We start from the raw sequence: 20,264 nt of genomic DNA, 5'->3' as shown, positions 1-20,264 counted from the left end.
TACAATTTCGCATTCGCAGAATTCCTCCTGGTTGAGAGTCTGATTCCTACAGGATGGTAAAGTATGTAGGTATAGGAAAAGGATTTTATCGAGGGGGCCTGGGCCACGTTTGCACTATAAACTTTGATTTTTCTATTTCACCAAAATCCTTTAATGTTACTACTTTTTTGGGTTGCAGTCGGTTTCGATCAATATCGATCGACTGCAAGTGTAGACGCGCCCTTAGAAAAAGAAAAAAGAAAAAAAAAAAACTACCCGGTAATCTAGATCAAAAGCGTTAATTATGAGAAAGTTTGTTACTTGAATCTTTATTACCCTTAATACATCAAAGGTTTTTTTTACGTACCCAAGTATCTAGTTTTCTATTTATTTAAGAGTCCCATTTCTTTCAAAGTAAAAAACATAAACAAAGATACGGACTTCTTAACTTCTTATACGGTTGGTAACTTCTTATCTATCGTATTAATATTTGATTCGGAAGATATTTTTACGCAGGGTTATTTCAGGGATACATCTAAGTTTTCCTTTTTTATATGTATACTTTGTATACCTAGATAATATTATGTATATTTATTTTCTAAATAAAAAAAAAGCTTTTCCCTAAATCTTGAAGTTTATTTTTTCCTGTCGAATTGAAACTGAATATTTTATCAGATTTTCTAAAGTGATTAATACCCCGGGAGCTTAAACTGAGGCATCCCTGAAGCTCCTGAATTGTATACAAGGGATTAGAAGATTTCGTGTTCAACCTAAACACTGCTGTACCTGAAGATTCTGAAGCCAGGTGTTGGGATTTGCAGCTTGGAAACTTCCTTCATCTCACTCCTTGTTCATTTTTAACCAAAACATTTAATGCCTGCCACTCAAGCTCAGACCATCAGACCCAGGTCTTTCAGACAGTCTGAATGTGTGTGTGACGGAAAAAGCTTGAGACTCAAGGTCTGTCAGACCGTCTCGCGTCTGAGAGACCAATACAGAAAAGGATATTTTTTTTAAGTTCAACCCCGGCACTCGGCACTAGGTTCAGGATCTACTTCTTCCACCATATTTATAACCAGAAAAGAATTCTAAATGTTGTATCTTGGGTATTAATTAATCTTTGGGCCTACTAAACCTATCATCCCAAGAGATTAAAAAAAGTAGGTAAAAAGAATTAACTGAAGACTGGATAAACGTTAAGAAAAGAAACCTTAAGAAAGCGAAGGAAAATGAAAAGAGATATTTCTTTAATTAATAATTCATTACGAGACCTGAATGTAAACACTAAACGCAGGAAGCGCCAATTAAAACTGACAAACCCCTACAGAAAATAGCTTTATGGTCTGAAAGCCATTAAATTTGAGCTACTAAAGGTATAAAGTACCTCCTCGTAAAAGTAGATATAACTTCATAAAAAAAGAGCTATTGTGCTCTACAGTGAACTTATTAAGCCTTGTTGAAACAAATGAGAGGTAAAGATATGGTTGCTCTAATATATCGACTTTTTTCTTAAATTTCTCGTATAAAATAAAGAAGGATCGATTTTAAAAGTAATGGTCATATTAAAGCCTTTCAAAATGGACTGTTAAGTTAGGTATCTACTATCTGAATAATTAATTATTTATCCAAGTTATTTCTACCATTTTTGGTCCTCTTAAATCAAACAAGCTCATTAGAATAGGGCGATGCGATGACGAGAAAAAGATACAACAAAATTCACATTAAAATCCAGAAAAAAACAATATTTTCAAGACGTTTTATTCGAATAAAAAATATTGGTTTCTCCAATACGCACCTAAAGAGAACACGCGTAATCTTTCGTAATAAAATATGAATACTTTACAGTCAAGAGTCAGAGTAGAAAAAAAGGAGAAAAATACAAGAATAAACTCAGGTGCTCTTAAAAAATAAACAATAATAAAACACAAACAACAAAATGGAATACCTACTGTTGTAGTTTGAAAAAATTCTGGAAGAGAGTTAGGGTTGAAATTGAAAAGTAATGATAAGAATGAAAAATAATAATTATAGGTACATATGTATAATGGAAAAAATAGTAATAATGGAAAAAAGGAGAATAAGGGAAAAAGTCAATCTACTACATACAAAAAAGTATTGATCAATTTTCCATTTTGATTCATTTGTAAAAAAAAAAAGGAAGAGAGCAATACCTATAATATAGATAAATGTACAAGATACACAAAGAGAAAATTAATTTAATTACGGGTGAAAATGAAAGGAACTCTAATTAACATTGTAACAGGAGTCCCGGGTGCTGGCTGATTTTCCCGGGGTATGCAACCTGCAACTCATGAAATTACTGACTTCTGCGCTGACACAAGAGACTTGAAAAACATCCTAAATTTGGTCCATAGGAGACTTCAAAGTCGGAAATAACTATGCCAGGGACCACAAAACTGAGTTTAAACTCAGTTTGAGTTTTCTTAATCTGATAGGCTAAATATGATTAATGTAAAGTTTGAAATCAAAAGATCAGAATCAGATTGTTTGGTTCAATAATTTTACCTTGAGTTTAAATTTTAAACTCAAATTGTGACCCCGGTTATGAAGGAACTTCAATTAAAATTAGGAAAGAAATAAAGTAGACTTATATAATTGGATAAAATCTTGACTTGGACTCGAACCACCAACCTCCAGGTTCGGAGGCCACCATTCTAAATACTCCACTATTGAAGTTGTTTTATAAAAACTGTTGAGAATTCGAGTTGTTTTACAACTATGCCATGGTTGCAAAGTCATACGCATTTTCAATTACAAAATTACAATAGATATATACAATATACGTACAAGTACCTGGATGTCACATGTGAACGGTATATTATCTACGTCCTACTTGTACCATAAAGGCAAACAATTACATATCATACGCATTTTCAATTACAAAATTACAATAGATATATACAATATACGTACAAGTACCTGGATGTCACATGTGAACGGTATATTATCCACGTCCTACTTGTACCATAAAGGCAAACAATTACATCCTTACTCAAGTGGAGCAACATTAACATTGTATAGAGAAACTCAAGTGTATCTGAAGGGTGCTTCTCATTTAGTTGCATACCAATTACATACTTACTCAAGTGGAGCAACATTAACATTGTATAGAGAAACTCAAGTATATCTGAAGGGTGCTTCTCATTTAGTTGCATATATTATCCGTTCTATCGTTATAACAATCGTTGTATGTGTTTGAAACAATTAGTATCAAACGCGACCTTTGCATGAAATGTTTCCAGTTTTCCCCTTACTTGGCTCTTATAACATCTAACCAGTAATACCTGTGCTTCATTTATAAGTAGGAAATACCTAGGTTTACCTCACAATGTTGAGTTTTAACTTTCTTGTTACGCCGTAGAATTCAGGGGACTTTACATGGAATTTTCGCTTTATGATCAGAAAATGGTTTCAGTATTTTGGAATACCTACCCCGAAATTTTCAAACGGTACCTCTGGAAATTTCTTAATTGGTGGATGTGTCCGTTTCACCATTGTTATGAGATGTTGTTGGTGGATGTATCGGTTTCACCATTGTTATGACATGTTGTTGGTGGATATGTCAGTTTCACCATTAATATGAGATGTTATTGGTGGATGTGCCAATTTCTTCTCAGTCAAATACTGTAGTTACCTGGGTTTTAAACATAACCACAGTAAAAAATAGCATAAAAAGGTTCAAAAACATACATGAGCACGAAGAAAAGTACTGACGGTCCCAAAATAAACAAAACAGTACTGTAACAAACAACAGATCCCACCCACCAGGACTAGACGCTAAAAAGTCCCTTTACCCCACAAAATCTCCCTCTAATAAATCACATTTCAGGAGTAGGTTTAGTCGTAAACAGAACAGAGAGCGAGCTAAGTGAAATTTTCTCGAACAAAAGGTACGAAAAAGACATGATAGAAAAGAGGACAACAATGAGAAGAAGAGAGAATTAACCAAACGACTTTGTAGGTACGTGACCGCCCCTGTTATATCCCTGTTTTACCCCCGTTGTATCCCCGTTTTACTCCCATTGTACCCCTGTTTTACCCCCGTTATACCCCTGTTTTACCCCCGTTGTACCCCTGTTATCCCCCTGTTGTATCATCCAGACAGTGATTTATTCGCAATATCTCATATCAAGTCAAATATTGTTCTCTTTTTATAACGATGAAAACAAAGAGAGGGAGGAAGGTTAGAGGAATAGGAGCAGGTAAAAGGGAAGAATAGGGAGCGGGAGAGATGTAAATAGGAATGGAGATACTCGAGAGAGAAAAACGCATTTAGCTGAAAGCGAGGCGGAGGGGTACCTGCTGACGAGTAACCTTTTTATTACATTTTTGTTTCTTCAAATGGAACTGTACGCTTAGGGAAGAATAGGGAGCGGGAGAGATGTAAATAGGAATGGAGATACTCGAGAGAGAAAAACGCATTTAGCTGAAAGCGAGGCGGAGGGATACCTGCTGACGAGTAACCTTTTTATTACATTTTTGTTTCTTCAAATGGAACTGTACGCTGTGTAGCATTTTGTCGAACATTTTCCGCTTAAAAAAGACGAGGCAGGCATTTTTTTTTCGCTTAAAGAAGACGAGGCAGGCATTTTTTTTTTCCATAATAATGGCTAATAATGCGATCGTAAAATGTTTTAAAAAAACAGGAGGAAGAAACTTGTTTCAGGAGAAAGATATTATGACGGCTATTTCTACTGGGGTTAATTAGGTACTCGCCACCATTTTTACAAAAATAATAAGTCCCAAGAGATTCAAGAAAGCCTCTTGGACTTTTAAATTATTTTGTGTTCTTTAATTGGCTGATAGGCTGTGTATTTTCCCGATTTTGAAAATTTGGACCGATTGCAATACTTTCATTACTAGTATAGCTCCGCTATACCTACTGTAGTAATAGAAAGTAAAAAGGCATAGGTAGGTACCTACACATGGATTTTTATTTTTCTAACCATGTAGACAGACAGACACCGAAGCGAATACAATAGTCCGTCCACTATACCTTTTATTATTAGTAATAATAAAGGAAGGACGGACTAAAAAAGGTGTCGTCAGCGATGTTCCCGAGGCATCCGATTTCAACGGGTTAAGTTAGATTAAATTACTTTCAAATTCAAGCTAATTTATAATCCGAGATGAAGAATGAGAAGGCGAGATTGAAGCAAAGTCAGTTAGCTTCAAATTACAAAAGACTCAAAATGAGAACGGGTTGGTTGTCATGGCGACAGAAAGGTGTGTATACTTCGTGATTAGACAGGAGAGGGGAGGAAGGGGAAATTAATGTAAATATTGTACTATCATGAGAATAAAAAAGCCAATTAATTACTTGTTAATAAATAACCAGAACAAAAAACTGTCTGATTAATCTCCTTTATATATGCGAATTTGTTTACCCTTTTGGGGAGTTTTCCGATGGTTAAAAAATGCAAAATAAATATAGGTGGGTTTGATTTTCGGGGTGAATTCGTCACAAATAGTATGTGATTGGCTATTTTTGATTAGTTTATTGTCTTTCATTAGTAATAACTTCAATTTCATTGGCCTGTATGTTCTGAATAACGTCACACTTGGTATTCAGGGGTGCAATTAAATAGTCCTACATACTGGACTCTGCACACAGGAATTTAGTCAGAAAAAACCCCCATTCCCCATTTCAATGTAATGTAGTATTCTGTAAGTATCACCGTAATCGCACCATTACAAAAAGCCTCCTGTACTTCTCTTATCATCACTAATACATGACTTTTTTCATGCTGGCTATCAACGACCGGCGACTGCTACTCTGTAAGGGACTCTAATTATGTAGAAAAATAAAAGAAGAGGAGGAGGAGGAGGAAGAAGAAGAAGAAGAGGAGGAGGAAGAAGATGATGACGAAGGAGAAGAAGAAGAGCTATAGATTAGAATAGAAAAAAAAATGGAGGTATAAAAAGCGATTAAAGCAGGGAGAAAGAGAAACAAATGAAAAATAGGGAGAAAGAGAAACAAATGAAAAATAGAGAAAAGTACAAGTTTCTCTAAATATCTTTCTCATCAGCTTTTCTCACGTGGAGAGAATATTAAACTGGAGGATAGAACAGAATTGCTAACACCATTATAATACGAAATAAATAATGGACTTTTGAGTGGAAGGTACTTGTTAAGGTTACCACTAAGTACATGACCACATAAAGTGCTCTTACCCTAACCCTAACTCTAATAATAAGAGTATTTGACCACAGACAAATGAGGATGAAATTTCGCTTATTTGAGTGTCGAAACCGTACCTTCCTGCTTACCAGGCAATGTGCTACCGCAAGGAAGGTTCTTGTGGTTCGATTTTAACTATTTCCCAAAGGTTGGAAGGAGTAGGAATTTTAATTTGTGCTCAGTCCGTATGAATACCTACTTGATATACCTGCTTGTCACGAATGTTGTTTTGCCTTGACTTGGACTCGAACCACCAACCCTTAGATCCACGTGCTTGGAGATATCACAGACGCTAGACGTTGGTTTCTCCAGGTATTTTAGAGCGAAAATCATCCTGAATTTTGGTACCTTCAAGCCGAAAATTATGCATGTTTCAATTATTTGTTTCATGAAGGTTTTGCAACATAAATATGAACACACCAGGGGGCTGACTGTTAACTAACGTTTTTCTTCTTTTCTCTTTCCGTTCTTATTCTTCTTTCCTCATTCCACTCTTTTTTTCCGACATGTTTCCTGTTGCCCTTTTTGACCTTTGTTTCTTATCTCTTTGGTCCACTTCCGACTTTGCTTTCCCTCTTGTTTGCCAGTTTTCTTTTGCCAAGTTGTCACAAATCTCACAAAGTTTTCCCCTCAGCGCTCTTGTGTAAAGGAAAGGATATCTTTTATGAACACCGTCGCGTCGTCAGGAAGAAGTGTTTAGATTTTCTGATTTTCCTAATGAGTGTTTCTTTGCTAGTTTTTCTGTTTTTTTCTGATTTTTTTTTTAATGGGTTGAAAATGAAACAGCTGCGACGTAAAGCAGCGTAGACAATTTGGTCAGGTGATGTCGATTGGAACACTCCCACACTAGGTATATTATAAGCTTTATCTTGACTACTTTATTCTTTATATATGGGTTCGATATCGATTTACTCTGGTCAAAATAGTTTGGTCGTCTTTAGGTGACCCATTGTCTGTGTCATAGCATGCCCGAAATGCCCATCAGATAGGCCGAAGAGAGAGACATTTTCCAGGGCCTGGATCACAACCAAGTCAAAGTGGCCCGTAGAAACATTTCCAGGGCCGTTGAAACATTTCAGATTTCCAGGGCCTGGATCACAACCAAGTCAAAGTGGCCCGTTGAAACATTCCCATTTCTCGTGCCTTCTTATACAAGTTACGTGTAACTCCACAGCTTAGCTCCATACACAAAAAGCCCAATCTGAGGCTTAGGTGTAGGGGCTGGACAGCCCTAAAGGATGGGTTAAGCTTCTACAAATACTACGTGTAACTCGAGACTTCTAAAAACAAGTAGGTGTATCAACCCACTCTCAAAGACCCCCAGATGCTGATATGATTCCAAACGTTTTATCAACGAGGACATGTTTTACCGTTTCACTTCGAATTAAAGTTTGTCGTCCTATTGCTCCGAGGTGTTTTATCAGACGGCTTCTAACCTGTGTACATACAGTGTGTGCTGGTACTTCTAACCTGTGTACAGACAGTGTGTGCTGATGGTAATACCTTGAATGCTGGAAGAAGAAGGAGGAGAGGGAGAAGAAGGAGGAGAAGTAGAAGAAGGAGAGGAAGAACAAGAAGGACGAGAAGGAGAAGAAGAAGGAGGAGGAGAGGAAGAGGAGAACAAGCAGAGGGATAAGAAGAAGAAGGAGGAGAAGAAGAAGGAGGAGGAGGAGAAGAAGAAGAAGAAAGAGAGGTCCATAGGCATGTAAGACTTCGGGAATAACTATGCCAGGGACCACAAAACTGAGTTTAAACTCAGTTTGAGTTTTCTTAATCTGATTGGCTAAATATGATTAATGTAAAGTTTGAAATCAAACGATCAGAATCAGATTGTTTGGTTCAATAATTTTACCTTGAGTTTAAATTTTAAACTCAAATTGTGGCCCCGGTTATGAAGGAACTTCAATTAAAATTAGGAAAGAAATAAAGTAGACTTACAATTGGATAAAATCTTGACTTGGACTCGAACCACCAACCTTCTTATACAAGTTACGTGTAACTCCACAGCTTAGCTCCATACACAAAAAGCCCAATCTGAGGCTTAGGTGTAGGGGCTGGACAGCCCTAAAGGATGGGTTAAGCTTCTACAAATACTACGTGTAACTCGAGACTTCTAAAAACAAGTAGGTGTATCAACCCACTCTCAAAGACCCCCAGATGCTGATATGATTCCAAACGTTTTATCAACGAGGACATGTTTTACCGTTTCACTTCGAATTAAAGTTTGTCGTCCTATTGCTCCGAGGTGTTTTATCAGACGGCTTCTAACCTGTGTACATACAGTGTGTGCTGGTACTTCTAACCTGTGTACAGACAGTGTGTGCTGATGGTAATACCTTGAATGCTGGAAGAAGAAGGAGGAGAGGGAGAAGAAGGAGGAGAAGTAGAAGAAGGAGAGGAAGAACAAGAAGGACGAGAAGGAGAAGAAGAAGGAGGAGGAGAGGAAGAGGAGAACAAGCAGAGGGAGAAGAAGAAGGAGAGGGAGAGGGGGAAGAAGGAGGAGGAGAAGGAGGAGCAGGAGAAGGAAGAGGAGAGAAAGAAGAAGGAGAGGAAGAAGAAACGTCTCAGAGCCACGTCTACCCCGGGTTTCTCACGAACTACAGTGATATTATTCCTGATGGTTTTACGACGACATCCCTTTTTGTATAACTGGTATCATAGGGATAGCCCTTTAAGTTTAACTTATGTTCTTCAATAAAATTCCCGGTTCACCAGGAACATCCCTGTATATAGCCCTCGTCCCTACTTACTACGTCACCTGTTCTATAGCTCTTGTCACTCCGGGAAGTTACTTGTAACTTTTGACGTGCACAAAATTCAAACTTTCTCAGCAGACGTGCAGTGCGAGTTATGAGCATGTTCGCGGATGGGCAAGTTGCATGTATTTTGCCTCTTCAGAAAATAATATGGTCCTTCGCGATCCGGAAGAAAACGATTTGAATGGCGCAAAGTAAAGATGGTTACGGCGTTCATACTTGAGATATCTTCTTTTTCTTCGCCTTATTCCGTATTCAGAAAGGGTCGGCGTTTTTCGTCAGCCTCTCAATCAGCCCTAGCTAGGGTGAATGGTTTTGGCTGTCATTTGGTTTTGGCTACAAAAATTTTACGAGTAGATGCCCTTCACACTCAACCTTTGCTATTTCTTTAGCAGGGGTTATTCTTTAGCTCCATTCCCTTGATAAAGAAGCATTAGCCATATTTTATTAATTTATTCAATTAAGTACATCGAGATGCGTACTCAAGTGTATACAATGAAACCTTCATTGCACCTATACGTACTACGTATAGTTGTACAACTTTTCTCAGTACAAAAAAGTGCTATTGCAAATTCTTTGTTGAACAAAATTTTTAATCCATTTACAACGGACCCAGCGTGTATTTTTGTTTCCTATTGTAATTCTTGATAAAATTTTCGTCTTTTGTTTTCCTTAGCGTAACAATTTCTCGAGTTCTTTTTCGCCCGAAAGTTTGTCAAGAATTACAATTTCGCATTCGCAGAATTCCTCCTGGTTGAGAGTCTGATTCCTACAGGATGGCAAAGTACGTAGGTATAGGAAAAGGATTTTATCGAGGGGGCCTGGGCCACGTTTACACTATAAACTTTGATTTTTCTTCTTCACCAAAATCCTTTAATGTTATGTCTAGCATTTTCTTGTTAGACGAATGAGATGTAAACAAAATTGCATACTATTGACCTACTTGATATGGGAAAACAATATAAAAGAACAAATACGAAATGTAGACATGAAATGTATTGTACAGGAAGAAGTTAAGTTTTTAAACTTGTAATGAAATTTGTTAGGAAGTTTTTTTCTTCTTTTTGTTTTGTTAGAGAGAGAGAGAGGGGGGGAAGGGAGGGAGAGAGAGAGGAAGAATAAACTTTGTACTCAAAAACTCTAGTTTTCTTCTTATCAAAAAAAAAAAAAAAACATATTTATTAAGCTATCAATTTTCAGAGGGAAGAAAAGAATTGTACTCGCTTTGTTGTGAGAAAATTCAAGATGGCCAGTTTATAACAAGTGCCCATCTTGGCAATTCATTCATACTTTCACACTGCGAGTAATGAAGAAGATATCTGAGATCCAATTTCTATTAAATTTACTGAATTGAAATTTTTGTATCAATGATGTAGCGATTTCACCTGCTTTATGAGAAAATGTTATTAGCTTGTTAGTGGATGTGTTAACTGCACCTATTCTGAGTGTTCAAGATTTTTTTCGCGAGCTTTTTTTATGGCATTCGATATCAATATTTGAGAACTTATTCAAGTATTGAGAATGCAAGATGATACATACAAAATTGAATATTTGTATTTTATTTCTGAACAATAAAGATTTTTTTTCTTTTTAATCCTGGACTTCATTTTCGCTGTGAGTTTTTAGACATACTTCAGGGAATCTTGACCTGAATTTAACCCCGCAAGGTTAATGGGTGACAGAAAACGGACGAAAAAGGGCAAAATAAATTGTCAACTTTTTACTGAAGTTAGTAAAGTAAACTTGAGAGCTCGCTGAAGTGTTGTTTAGAATACAAGTGCAGGCAGGTATAGAAGACAGGAATTCTTTACAAGTACCCCGCAGCACTTAAAAAGCATTTTTTTCCTCCTTTGTTATTCTGCTTCATTCAATCTTATTCAAGAAAGTTAATCTGTCTTTTAATGAATCATTTCTTTTTTCCTTTTTCTTCACTATCAAACTTTTCAACACGAAAAAGCTCTGAAGCTTCATGGCGTAACTTTGAGCTTTTGACATAAATGAAGTTTCTCTTGGTGTGGGGGTAAATGCGACAGCATCAAGCGGGTTTTACTTATTTTGACATATTTTATTGATCAGATTACTCAACAACATATTATGAAAAACTTTCACTTTTCTTTTCAGAAAGCATACTAAAAAGGAAAGTAAAAGGACTTACCTAGGTATTTAAAAATAATTTAGAAAACTTTTAAGTTTACCGAGGATTTTAAGTGTACTGAGGTAAAAGTTTTCGGAGATTTCTGATAAAGCTGACTTTATAATCTCACCAGACGAAAAGCATTATGTATTGCTATCTGGAAAGTAATTAATGTTTGATGACTACTTCTGGAACTATCACACTTTTATCCTTCGTGCATTGTTTAGGAATAAAACATCGATATTTTTAAACTCTAATAGTTTTTATCACTCTTACAAAAGCTAATTTGTCCCTCACGGACATCAATAAAGTGTAAAAGTAAAAAAATAAATAAAACTATAGAAATTTTTCTTCTTGAAAGCTAGTAGTAGCTTCGTATAAACATTATAGTGCTGGTCTAGATGGAAAAGATATCACCAACAAAAGCTCTGAACAATTTATTGAGCTCAGGACTTTATTTTACGCTATGCCTTTCATAATCTTCTTTTCTTTTAATCCATTTTGCTATCCCTTTGTAGTGTGAGAAACTCGATTATTGTAACTTTGTCTGTTCAAAGTAGAGCATTAATTTGATTAGACTGACTTTGACACACTTTTCGATTTCATTGACAAATGCTTTTAGCTTTCCCTCTTGTGCTTGAACACGTAACATACAATAACATTATATTTCATCGTACGATTGCTAAAATTCGTCATTTGCTACCTATCTACCTCAGATTTTACTCAGGTACCTATCATGAATGTCTTACTTTTCTGCCTCGATACCAAATTTTTCGAAGTTCGTTTTTTATGCGGAAAAACTTGGGTGATTTCTTTTTTATTGGCTTTAAGATAAGTAATATATTTTAAATTAGGTAGAGCTCTAACAATAAAGCAGATAAATGCCTTTTTTTATCCTTGGGTCTTTACGTAGATATGTGGAAAATAAAAGATGTAAATGATCTTATAAAATTATGACAATCTTTCATATCCACCTATTTTAATTTCACACCTAAAAAATGTGCTTCAATTTTTCAACACAGAACACGAGTTTTGTCCGGAAAGTAACATCATTTAAAAAGTAAAAAGGGAAGTGGGGACTTTTTCTCTCTGTTTAATTGAAATGTAAACGGGCACTACTCCCAACGTATAATTGAAATGTATAGGGACTTCAATTAGATTTCAGACAAGAGTGAAAATTAATGTTGAAGAAGAGGTGTATCAAAATAATCATAAACAGCTTGAGGGACGACGACTTTGAAAACGAGTTTACCTTGGAAGAGAGAAAAATAATTCAATTTTCATCATTTACACAGAATGATAAAAAATTTAAAAAAAAAAAAAAAAAAAAAAACAATTACCTAGGACTAAAAGGTCCTATGAATCTTTGTATCCTATTCGGGCAGGATAAACAAGGTATATTCTATTCTATCCTGAAAGTGAAATATCTAGAGGTTCCCAAATCTACATCTAGAGGTTCCCAAACTTTTTTTTCTACACGGGCTCCTTTTTTCAATTGTGAAGGCGCCGCGGCCCCTTTACTATATTTTATGTGACTCAACTTTACCAGAGGCCGTGCGGCCCCCTGGAAATCCTTCGCGGCCCCCAGTTTGGGAATCGCTGTACTCAAAACTGAGAGCGCTCAACTTTTTTCCAACTTGAATAAATTTTGTTTGAAATATTGCAGCTGGATAAATTTTTCTATGTAGAGTTCTGTTTTTAGTACTTCCGGACAGATATAAACTAACCCTGTGGTGACATTTGATATTATGAAAGTATTTTTCTTCATTAAGCAAAGTACCTTGGTGCTTCTGGTGACTTTTTAACTTTCTATCTTTAATATTAGTGCGTAGGTACCTTTTAAGTCTTTTTCCTTTTCTTTTGCAGATGTTGTTCTTTTTGTTTTGATTATTATTAATAAAGAAAGTAGAAAGGAAGAAAAGGAAGAAGAATAAATAAATGAGAACTCGGGCGAGAATCGAAACCGCGACCTAGCGCTTACAAGGTGGACGTTCTAACTTCCAAGCTAACTAGGGAAGTTTTGTTTTAATGAGGAATTAGAAGTTATGAATTAGGTAAATACAATAGAATAAGCCATGTGTACTGCTTGGGAGCGGAACATTTTCCAAGCTATTGCAAAACGGTTTCTCCATTACAAATTTCCTCCTAACTCCACTCTTCTTTGATTCCCCCTTCTTTCTCCCTCTCTCTCCCTCCCTCTCTTTCTGAGCTCTTTAATTTCTTCTCTTTCTTTTTCCTTCTCTCTGTTTCTCTCTCTCTTTCTGCCCACTTCTCCCTCTCCTTATGTCCTCTTTTTCTCTCCCTCTCCATCTATTTATTGCTCACTCATTCATTTCTTCTCTTCCTCTTTCTCTTCTCATTCTTCTTCCTTTCTCTCTCTCTACCCTCTCTCCTTCTTTCTCTTCCTTTCTCCTCTTACTCCTCTTCTATCTTTCGCCTCTTAGTGCAAACTTACAGCTGATGTGCGCGGGTGGAAAACTTTAGCCCCACAAACTCTTCAGGACTTCAGAATCCCAATGGTATGCAGCCCTACTTGCTATCATATGGGGCAACACGATTTTGTAAAGCTGGGGGGTTTACCAACTCGGGATTCAGATGAAACGAGGATTTGCCTGTACTTAATAGCCAGGGTAACCCTGGATTGAACTCAATCCTGAGACAATCCACTGGTAAAACTCGACCAGCCACCCTAAGCCGGTTAAAGTCTTTTTCGTATGCGGCCCTAAATTCCTATCGTACGGAGTAATACGATTTCTTTGCATACACAGGACACGATTTCGTATGAGAGTTTAGGTCTTTTTCGTATGCGACTCTAATTCCCATCCTAATAGGACCTATGGACACTACCCGATGTATGTGTCCATAGGTCCTATCTTTTGCGGAAATACGATACCCTTTGATAGGTCCGGACCTGCAGCGGATGGGGCCCCCTGAAAACGGCCCTGGTTATTGTACAATAGGCTTTTCCCCCTATTAGTTGAAATCATTAATACTAATGACGCCATTATCGACAGGACATAGAGAGAGGGGAGGCTTTTCCCCCTATTAGTTGAAATCATTAATACTAATGACGCCATTATCGACAGGACATAGAGAGAGGGGAGAGAGAGAGAGAGAGAAAGGATAAAGAACAAGAGGAGGGGAAAGAGGAAGAAGAAGACACAAAAAAAGAAAAAGAACGTCTATTAAACTTTTTTCACAGAATCGAAGGAAATGAGATGCTAAGGGTCGAGGGAGAGATAAAGAAATAGAGTATACGTTATTTATCCTGCTGAAATAGGGCTGAAAAGTAACTTCACCCCCCCAGTCCAAAGTCTTGGTTAGACTTTAGGTCTCAAACAGGTACATACATATTTTGATATGTCATGGATATATTTTTTTACGCTCTAATAAAATTATCAACACTACAAAAATCCCTTGATTAATTTAAACAGAAATAACAGAAAATAATAATAAATTAATGAAAAATTTAGGTTGAAGAGAGAAAGAAGGAAGAAAGAAGATAAGAAAGAGGGAGATGGAAAAAGGAGGAAAAGAGAGAGCTCATGATCTTCATATCAGGATAATTAATTCCATTATTCCATATCCAGGATGATTAATTCCAAACAGGTGGATTTCTAGTTGAATTAGGGATGTAGGTGGATAAATCATTATGTCTGTAGAAAATGACCTGGTTTCGGCTAGATTATGTATAGTAAACGATTAGGTATGGTAAACTGGGGGCATTATTGTCCCTTAAAGGCCGATTTTTTCCCTTTTCGAACAAACGACGTAAGTTTCAAATTTCAAATCGACGATTTCGCTTTTTTTCCAGCATAACTGCCAAACTTTTTGTTTGATTTGGGCTGAAATTTGTTCAATAGATAGAGGAATTTGCTCATTAGATTTTTGATGTGGCCAGCTAGGAACCCTATTTAAGAAATTTTACCGACCTATGGGGCCTAAGAAGCGACCCTTCAAAATCGAACTGCAATGAGACCAAGAACCCCAAGTTACGCTACTTCGATGGCATCTTTTATCTTGTCTCGTTGGTATCTGCGAGTAAAATCGTAATTTACAGGTTCCGAAGTGGGTAATTGCTTATTAATCATAGGGACATTACCAAGTAAAGGGAAAGCAGCGTATGTATACGTGCAATCAATCACATGAGAACGTTCATACGGGATGTTTTGGGAAAACAGAATTTTCCGAGAAAAAAAGTTTTCAGTATCAGCTATGTACAGTCTCAAGTTGAAATGCACTTGCGCTTTCACGTCCAAAAAGGGGTTCAAAACAGAGTGAAAATCGTGAAGTTTGTGATTCTACATTTTCAAAAATAACAACGTATATCCAATACCTACATAGACCGATAAAAACTACGTTGTCGGAAGCCTAATCTAGTGATTGGGTTCCAAAACTCTAATAAAATTATCAGGAAGCTCGACACTTATAGCATTCCGACACCCTAAATCTGGGGAAATAACCCAGTAAAGAGTGTAAACTTATACACCCCGTAGAAAGGGTAGAAACATGATATGCAAATGAACGTAAGAAAAAGAACAAACTAGTAGAAATGGTGAAGAAGAAGGAGAAGGAGGAGGAGGAAGAGGAGTTGGCAAAATGACAGAGGGCGAAAAAGGATGGCGCAAAGGGGAAGAAGAAGATTTTGTAAAATTCGATATAGGGTAATTAGAAGAGAGCTCATTTTGTACAGGCCAATTAGGGGGGCGTAGAAGAAGATGTAACTAGAATAAATACCCAAGTGAAATTAATATCTACTCAAATGGTATAAATACCCACTTAAATGAAATAAATACCTAACTTACTCAAATTTAATTTAATAAATAAACAAAAAGGAGATGACAATTCATCAGCTGTGTTAATAGTTTTAATTGTACTAATAATAAAATATTGAGATTTGGAATTACAAAAAGTACATGAATTCGTAGAAACAAAATATTTCTCTACATTTGGCTATTTTGACTACGGAATTATTTTGACTGTGGACCTCAACCTAAAATGCTCTCTCTCTTCAGTGGTTGGGTGGAAGAGCTCAATCTTGAGAATCCTGCCACTTTAAACAAAGAAGAAGGAAAAAAAAATCGAATATTCTGCCTCACGCGGAATACGAACCCGTGACAAAAAATTTAAAAAAAAAAAAAAAAAAAAAAAAAAAAAAAAACGGAAAATTTATTCCGGAAAAAAGAATATTTAATGCTCTTAATTAAGAAAATAAGATCAATGTAGAGTTTCATTTCAGTTTACCTAGTCGGGTTTAAATTCTTAATAGTTTTTAAGAAAACTTTTGAAGAGCGAAATTGCGCAATTAAAGTTTTGTACACGACCTATTCATAGTCCAAGTTAATGAAGCCAAGGAAGACCGGAAAAAAGTTGCTGAAACATTGGATAACTGAAGGACTGCAGTTTGAATGCCAGCAGAAATAATGGACTCAGAACTCAGAGTCAAAAGGATTGACTCAGAACAAGACTATTTGTAAGATCTATTCATTAATTTATAGGTAAGTTCATTTAAATAGATCTAAAAATCAATTTCTCTTGTTAGTTGAGACTGAAAATATCTATCCGTCCGGAACCCTAGAAATTGACTATCTATTTGAGCACATGGCCCCAGTGAACTTTCAGTTTGCATGTTTAAAAAAAAGGACATTCTGTAGTAGGAAAAAAGGATAGTACTTAAGTGGTGCTGAAGTTCCCCCTACAAATCCTCTTTTTTTATTCGTTTGAATTTTATGATGTAATCTAAAGTACATGAAAGGATTTTATTAAGTTTAATAGTTCAAACAGAAGATAGAAGAAAATAGAAAAGAAAAAGGTACCTCGGACCTTGATCGTATTTATGTATGTAGCATAAAGATCTATTTATTTTTTTATCTAGCATGTCGCGTACGAATAATGTAAATAATTTATATCACATTCTTTTCTTTATTCCTTTAGTTTCATAACCATAACACAATATTATGAAGATGAAAATGATAACGATAGTAAAATAAATCAAGAAAATAAAAATAAACAAAGACACACCAAAGAAACCATGCAGACAATAGAAAAAGTTATGGAAATGGTATGCTTGTAACAAATGTTGTTCCCTGAATAACTCGATAAATTTTGTGATTATTTTGAGTCCGAATCTCCGAACCATCAACCTCCAAATACAAAGTCCACCGCACTGACCACAACACCGCTTTAGGTAATAGAAAGTAATAAGCTAGAAAGGTATTTTATGCTATTTTATAATATCCCAGGTACCTACCTAGATAATGTCATTATAGGGCTGAAAAGCTCTGTCATATTATTATGAAAATGCCTACTCGTATTTCTTCTCCAAAAAAGTTTGAGGAGGAGGAGGAGGAGGAGGAGGAGAAATGAATGAGGAGAAAGAATAAAAGGGGGAAGAGGAGAAACATGCAAGAGATGAAGAAAAGGGTGTAGAAGAGGATGAAGAAACGGAAGAGAAAGACGAAAAAGAAGAAGAGGAAAGAGTGGGAGAAGAGACGGAGAAATTAAAGAGGGAGAGAGAGAGAAATAGAAAACGTTGCTGAAGAGTTTTAAAACTGTTGATATAAGAAAGCACGAGGTTTGATGAGAGAGAGGAAAACGTTGCTGAAGAGTTTTAAAACTGTTGATATAAGAAAGCACGAGGTTTGATGAGAGAGAGGAAGAGAGAGAGAGAGAGAGAGAGAGAAGGATATGGACAAGGATTCGAAAAGAATAGAATCTGAAAAAATAAAGACGTTAAGATAATAATATAGAGAAGGAAGATGGTGAAGATACAAAGACTATAAGGAGTGAAAGTGGACCGAAAGAAATAGATTGAGAGAGAGAGAAAAAGAAAGAAAGAGAGAGAGAGAGAGACAAAGAGAAAGGAGATAACTAGCCATTTTGAAATGAAATTTCTTCAAATCGCTCCTTAATTAATGCTTTCAAGGGGCGAGAGTGGGAAAAGGATAAAAAACAACAGCTATCCCACATGGAATCGTAAACAGCGATTCTTGAAGAGGAATAAAAAAAGCTTCAAACTGATTCAACGGAACGGATTCCGATTACGCACCATCTTAGATTTCCTATGGTTTTAGTACTATCACGCCAAAGGAGGGGAAATTCCAAAAGGAAAATTCGACTAAAGTACAGCCCTGGTAAACCTAGCCCATAGTTCTGAAGAAGCCACCATCTATCTAATCTAATTATTATCTACAACATGAATTTGTGGTGAAGCTGAGAGCCTCTTTACAATTTGACGCCACGGGTATTGTCGAATAAAAAAAATAAAATATTCCGCATTTTAAAATGAAATTCAATTTCAAAATCTAAATGAAGTAGAAAATATCATAGATATATTTATGTCCCCATCACTCCGAAGGGTCACGTTCGTATAGAGGCTAATGATAGCTGGAAGGCGAGTTAAATATTAAAATAATGAGTGTTGAGTAAAATCAAAGAAGGTCAGTCCTTCACGGTGAGCGATTAATTGCGGTGGTCAAAATGTGCTCAGCAATTCAATACTTTTTCCTTTCAAACAGGTGAAATAATAAAATTAATCAAAGATGGAAAAAAAAAATATCATAGAAGATTTAGAGATTCGTATAGGCTTAATCCAACTTTTAGAGCTGTCCCCACACCTAAGCCTCAGAGAGTGCGGTTTTTGTGTACGTTTCGAAGGAATGAAAGGTGCACGTAATTTTATGCAATAGTGAATATTATTAATACGGCCTAACCCAAGGCCTAGCGATGCAGAAAAATGGTGCTGATTGCATTCAGCCTTTTTCAGCCCTGGACACCATTAACAAAATTCAGTGTTGGAAAGTAAAAAGAGAAAAAGGGTAGATGGAAGAATTGTGGAAAGATCTACGTGAGAAGAAATTATCAAGGAATGAAGGAACAGTACGAAGTTCATCACGAAAGGACTGACGTTACGAGGGAAATACCGAACGAAGGAGCAAAAGACGAAGTGCCTGAGGTGAAAATCATAGTAAATAGGTTTCCACATGAAAAATAATCCTACCGTCAAGTCGCGTCAATCTTACGAAGTTACTCAAAAATACAAAATAGTATGTACCTACATATGTATACCTACTCTTAAGCAGTACCAATGATGTAATGCAACGTACTCGTAAAAATAAATGAATCTCATAACGTAGGTATTTGTACATTTATTTTTGTAATATTGACATACCTACATGTTCCAGATATAATAGAATATTCCTCCTCATTTAAACTGATAGGATGGGACTAAAAAGTCCCTTTACCCCTGCAGTCTAAATAAGGTCTTATAAAATAGAACTTCTGGAATTCATGATTCCATCGTTCAACTATCCCTGGAATTCTGTCGAGAAAATCAGTTGGATGTTCCAACGATGTCAGAAACAAAAAACAAATTACCTATCCCTGTCAATGTTCCTTACTGGATACGGGGGTATTATTTCAAATCCATCAAACTGTTAGAAACATGTTCACTTGTACAGACTTGGTTTGTACTTTTCTTTTTACTTTCTTTATCCTATAGGAGGGAAAGTAATGTATTAGGGTAAAATTTTCGATGGTCAGTTTTTAGTACCAAAACACGATGTAAGGTCCCCAGGGCCTGAATCCAAAATTTCAGCCATTGGTCTGTGTGTCTGTCTGTAAACAAAATACCTCGAGAACGGTAAGAGTTAGAAACTTGAAATTTTGTATGAAATCCTTAAATGTGACAAAGATGCAACACTTTTGGTTAAGATCGGTGCTACGGTTGACGGTATTTTGAGCACTTTTTGGTAGTTTTCGGTGTAAATCAATAGGATAAGGAAAGTTGTGTGATGTTCACACCATTTTTTTTCTTCTTCTCGAATCTCGATTCTTTCATTCTTTCTCCTCATTCATTCCTTTATCTCCAAGTTCCCTTTATCTTCCTTCTATCTTTGCATCTCCCTCTTCGTGATTACCTGTCAATGACAAGATGAATTTAATGCTGAAATTATTTTGTTCACAAATATCGAAAACAAAAACTCTCCGAATATTTTTTTTTTTATTTGATAGCTTTTTATCTGAGCAAAAGACTTTTTAATAAGATTGGAATAAAGATTGATTGGGTATCTAAGTATCTAATATCGTATAAGTGTAGTTTTATGAAGATTGGGGAAGACCTACATGATATTGAATTCATAGTTAAACTGTTGATTTAACTCAGGTATCTACTTATTCTTGAGAGTTCATTGCA

The 20,264-nt window shown here is 36.1% G+C and overlaps 1 protein-coding gene across 1 annotated transcript in view; it reads right to left on the bottom strand.

The window, feature by feature from the left end:
• LOC103505121 (KH domain-containing, RNA-binding, signal transduction-associated protein 3-like) overlaps nucleotides 1-20,264 on the bottom strand; it is a 78,874-nt gene that overhangs the window by 20,635 nt on the left and 37,975 nt on the right. The gene's annotated exons all lie outside the window — the stretch shown is intronic.

This window comes from Diaphorina citri, unplaced genomic scaffold (assembly GCF_000475195.1).
Source record: "Diaphorina citri unplaced genomic scaffold, Diaci psyllid genome assembly version 1.1 scaffold152, whole genome shotgun sequence".
Lineage (NCBI taxonomy): Eukaryota > Metazoa > Arthropoda > Insecta > Hemiptera > Psyllidae > Diaphorina > Diaphorina citri.
The sequence above is the reverse complement of the archived record's forward strand: the minus strand, read 5'-3'. Positions and strand labels throughout refer to the sequence as shown.